Below are 5,704 nucleotides of genomic sequence, written 5' to 3'. Positions count from 1 at the left end.
GGCGTGGCCTCTCTGGGCTACTTGCACACTGCCAGGCTTGTGATGCTGGGGGTCTTGTGTATTACCTGGGGTGGGTAGGCAAGGTGCACGGGGGCAGGAGGGGAAGGCTTAGCTAGCTTCTCCTTAGGTGATCCACTTCAGGAGGGGCCCTGTGGCAGCAGGAGGGAGTCAGATCTGCTGCAGGCCTTTGGCTCTGCAGAAGCACAGAGTTGGGTGTTTGCGCGGAGCGAGCAAGTTCCCTGGCAGGAACTGGTTCTCTTTGGGATTTTGGCTGGGGGATGGGCGGGGCGATGGCGCTGGCGAGCGCCTTTGTTCCCCACCAAACTGAGCTCTGTTGTCCGGGGGCTCAGCAGCTCCCCCTCCCTTTGTCCTCCAGCCTTCCAGCTTTCCGAGCAGAGCTGTTAACTTATGACCTCCCAGACGCTAAGTCCTGCTTGCTGTCGGAACACAGTCCGTCAGGCCCCTCTGCTTTTGCCAGCCAGACTCGGGGGCTCTGCTTGGCCGGCGAGCCGCCCCTCCACCCCGCCTCCCTCCCGCCAGTCCGTGGAGTGCGCACCGCCTTGCCTCCCTTCCTACCCTCTTCCGTGGGCCTCTCGTCTGCGCTTGGCTCCGGAGACTCCGTTCTGCTAATCCTCTGGTGGTTTTCTGGGATATTTAGGCAGGTGTAGGTGGAATCTAAGTGATCATCAGGACGCGAGGTGAGCCCAGCGTTCTCCTATGTCGCCATCTTCCCTCAAGCCACAACAATATATCCATTCATCTATTGATGGACAATTGGTATACTTAAATAATTTGGATATTTTTTGACTGATAATTTATTTATTTTTTATTCATTTTTTTTAAATATGAAATTTATTCTCAAATTGGTTTCTATACAACACCCAGTGCTCATTCCAACAGGTGCCCTCCTCAATACCCATCACCCACCCTCCCCTCCCTCCCACCCCCCATCAACCCTCAGTTTGTTCTCAGTTTTTAAGTCTCTTATGTTTTGGCTCCCTCCCTCTCTACCCCTTTTTTTTTTTTTTTTTTACTTCCCCTCCCCGATGGTCTTCTGTTAAGTTTCTCAGGATCCACATAAGAGTGAAAACATATGGTATCTGTCTTTCTCTGTATGACAATAATTTGGATATTTTTTAAAATGCTACAGTAAACATGGGTTGCATACATCTCTTCAAATTAGTGTTTTTGTATTATTTGGGTAAATACCTAGTGATGTGATTGCTGTATAATAGTGTAGCTTTATTGATGTTTTTTGAGGAACTTCCACACTTTTTTCTATGGTGACTGCACCAGTTTCCATTCCCACTAACATTGAATGAGGGTTCCTTTTTCTCCACACCCTCACCAACACTTGTTTCTTGTGTTGTTGATTTTAGCTATTCTGACAGGTGTGAGGTGATATCTCATTGTCGCTTTGATTTGCTTGCATTCATCTGATGAGTGATGTTGAGCATCTTTTCATGTATCAGATGGCCATCTGGATGTGTTCTTTGGAGAAATGTCTGTTAAAGTCTTTTGTTAATTGTTAAATTCGATTATTTTTGTTTTGGATTTTGAGTTGTAGAAGTTCTTCATATATTTTAGATACTAACTCTTTATTGGATATGTCATTTTTAAATATCACCTCCCATTCAGTACGTTGTTTTTTTCTTTTTATCAGTTGTTTTCTTTGCTGTGCATAGGTTTTTTTTTTTTTAATGTAGTCCCAATAGTTTATTTTTGCTTTTGTTTCCCTTGCCTCAGAACACATGTATAGAAAGATGTTACAGCCAATACCAGAGGAATTAAATCCTGTGCTCTCTTCGAGGATTTTTATGGGTTCAGGTTCTACATTTATGTCCTTAATCCATGTTGAGTTTATTTTTGTGTATGATGTAAGAAAGTGGTCTAATTTCATTCTTTCAATGTAGTTGTCTAGTATTCCCAGCACTACCTGTTGAGGAGACTCTCTTTTTCTCATTGCACATTCTTTCTTTCTTTGTTGAAGATTAATAGACCATATATCTGAGGGTTAATTTCTGAGCTTTCTGTTCTGTTCCATTGATCTGTATTTTCATTTTTGTGCAAGTGCCACACTGCTTTGATTATTACAGATTTCTAATTTAATTTGAGCCCCAGAATTGCGATAACTCTAGTTTTACTTTTCTTTTTCAAGATTGCTTTGACTATTCAAAGATTTTTGTGGGTCTGCACAAGTTTGAGGATTGCACATTCTAGTTCTGTTGAAATGGGTGCTGGTCTTTTGAAAAAGATTGCATTAAATGTGTAGACTTCTCTGGGTAGTATAGACATTTTAACAATATTTTTCTACCAACCAGTGAGCATGGAATATCTTTCCATTTTTTTGTGTCCTCTTCAAGTTCTTTCATCAGTGTTTTATCATTTTCAGAGTATAGCTCTTTCACCTCTTTGGTCAGGTTTATTCCTAGATATCTTACTATTTTAGGTACAATTGTAAATGTGATTGTTTTCTTAATTTCTCTTTCAGCTGCTTCAATATTGGTGTATAGAAATGCAACAGATTTGTGTACATTGTTTTTATATCCCATGACTTAACTGAATTCATTTATTAGTTCTAGCAGTATTGTGGTGGAGTCTTTGGATTTTTTATATATAGTATCATGTCATCTGCAAATAGTGAAACTTTTACTTTTTCCTTACCAGTTGGCATGTCTTTTCTTTCTTCTTCTTGTCTGATCACTGTGGCTAGGTCTTCCGGTACCATGTTGAAGGAAAGAAGTGAGAATGAACAACCTTGTTTTGTTCCTGACCTTAGGGGGAATGTTCTTAATTTCTCTCCATTGATAATGATGTTAGCCCTGGGTTTTTTCTTAAATGGCCTCTATTATCTTGAGGTATGCTCCCTCTAAACGTACTTTGTTGAGAGTTTTTATCATGAATGGATGTTGTATTTTGCCAAACGCGTTTTCTGTTTCTATTTAAGTGATCCTATGGATTTTATACTTTCTCTTTTTGATGTGATATATCAGATTGATTGATTTGCAAATATTGAAGCACCCTTGCATCCTGGGTATAAATCCTACTTAATTGTGGTGAATGATTTTTTAAAACACATTCGTGGATTCTATTTGTTAGTATTTTGTTGAGTAATTTTGCATCTATGTTCATCAGAGATATTGGCCTGTAGTTCTCTTTTGAGTTGTCTTTAACTGGTTTTGGTATCAGGGTAATGCTGGCCTCATAGAATGAAGTTGTAAGTTTTTTTTTTCCTTTTCTATGGTTTGGAATGATTTGAGAAAAATAGGTATTAACTCGTCTTTAACTCTTTGGTAAAATTCATGTATGAAGATGTCTGCTCCTGGACTTCTGTTTGTTGGGAGTTTTTCAATTACTGATTCATTCCATTGTTGGTAATCAGACTGTAAAATTTTGTATTTCTTCCTGTTTCTGTTTTTTGGAAGTTATATGTTTCTAAGAATTTATCCATTTCATGGTAGTTGTCCAATTTGTTAACATATAATTTTTTATAATAGTCTCTTAAAATATTTGTATTTCCATGTTCTCAGTTGTTATTTCTCCTCCTTCATCTCTGAATTGGTTTACCTGAATCCTCCTTCTTTTCTTTTCTTTTTTTTTTATGAGCCTGGCTAGAGGTTTATCAATTTTGTTGATTTTTTCAAGTAACCTTTTCCTGGTTTTACTGATCTGTGGTATTGTTTTTGTAGTTTCTATATCTTTTATTTCTGCAACACTCTTTATTATTCACTTCCTTCTACTGGTTTTTGTTTTTGTTTGTTGTTCTTTTACTAGCTCATTTAAATGTAAAGTTAGGATGTTTATTGGAGAATTTTCTTCCTTCCTGAGGTAGGCCTGTGTTGCTATAAACTTACCTCTTAGAACTGTTTTTGTTGCTAGCTATCCAAAGGTTTTAGAGCACAGTGATGTTATTTTCATTTATCTCCATGTATTTTTTTTTTTACTTCTTTGATTTCTTGGTTGACCCATTCATTTTTTTTAATATATGAAATTTATTGTCAAATTGGTTTCCATACAACACCCAGTGCTCATCCCAAAAGATGCCCTCTTCAATACCCATCACCCACACTCCCCTCCCTCCCACCCCCCATCAGCCCTCAGTTTGTTCTCAGTTTTTAAGAGTCTCCCATGCTTTGGCTCTCTCCCACTCTAACCTCTTTTTTTTCCTTCCCCACCCCCATGGGTTCCTGTTAAGTTCCTCAGGATCCACCTAAGAGTGAAACCATATGGTATCTCTCTTTCTCTGTATGGCTTATTTCACTTACCATAACACTCCAGTTCCATCCACGTTGCTACAAAGGGCCATATTTCATTCTGTCTCATTGCCACGTAGTACTCCATTGTGTATATAAACCACAATTTCTTTATCCATTCATCAGTTGATGGACATTTAGGCTCTTTCCATAATGTTTATAGCAGAACTCTCAACAGTAGCCAAATTATGAAAAGACCCATTCATTTTTTAATAGCACGTTATTTAACCTCCATGTATTTGTACTGTTTCAATGGTTTTTTTCCTTGTGTTTGGTTTCTAGTTTTATAGTGTTGTGATTAGAAATGATACATAGCAAGGGCATCTGGATGGCTCAGTCTATTAAGCATCTGACTTCAATTCAGGTCATGATCTCATGGTTCATGAGTTCAAACCCCTGCATCAGGCTCTCTGATGTTAGCACAGAGCCTGCTTCGGATCCTCTGTCTCCCTCTCTCTCTGTCCCTCCCCAACTCGTGCCCACTCTCTCCTCTCTCAAAAATAAACATTTTAAAAAATAAATGATTCATGGTACGATTTCAATCGTTTTTAATTTGTTGAGGCTTGTTTCATGGCCTAATATATGATCTATTCTGTGCACACTTCAAAAGGATGTGTATTCTGTTGTTTTAAAATTAAATGTTCTGAATATATTTTTTAAATCCATCTGGTCTGGTGTATCATTCAAAGCCATTGTTTACTTGTTTATTTTGCTTTGATGATTTGTCCTTTAATGTAAGTGTGATGTTAATATACCCTACTAATATTGTATCATTTAGTTCTTTTATGCTTATTATTAACTTGTTTGTACATTTGGGTGATCCCATATTGGATGCATAAATATTTATGATAGTTATGTCTTTTTTACTGGATTGTCCCTTTTATTATTACATAGTGTCCTTCTTTGTCTCTTGTTACAGTCTCTGTTTTAAAGTCTATTTGGGGGGCGCCTGGGTGGCGCAGTCGGTTAAGCGTCCAACTTCAGCCAGGTCACGATCTCGCGGTCCGTGAGTTCGAGCCCCGCGTCAGGCTCTGGGCTGATGGCTCGGAGCCTGGAGCCTGTTTCCGATGCTGTGTCTCCCTCTCTCTCTGCCCCTCCCCCGTTCATGCTGTCTCTCTCTGTCCCAAAAATAAATAAACGTTGAAAAAAAAAATTTAAAGTCTATTTGGTCCCATATAAGTATTGCTGCCCTGACTTTCTTTTGACATCCATTTGTATGATACATATTTTTCAATCCCTCACTTTCAGTCTGAATGTGTATTTAGGTCTGAAATGAGTCTCCTGTAGGCAACATATAGTTGAGTTTTGTTTTTTTTATCCATTCCATTACCTTCTGTCTTTTCATTTGAGTGATTAATCCATTAACATTCAAAGTGATTATTGATAAAAATGTATTTATTGCCAGTTTGTTGTTTGTTTTGTGGTTAGTTTTGTAGTTCTTGATATTTTCT

Source organism: Lynx canadensis, chromosome X, assembly GCF_007474595.2.
Source record: "Lynx canadensis isolate LIC74 chromosome X, mLynCan4.pri.v2, whole genome shotgun sequence".
In the NCBI taxonomy this organism is placed as follows: Eukaryota; Metazoa; Chordata; class Mammalia; order Carnivora; family Felidae; genus Lynx; species Lynx canadensis.
Note: the sequence above shows the minus strand (reverse complement) of the source record.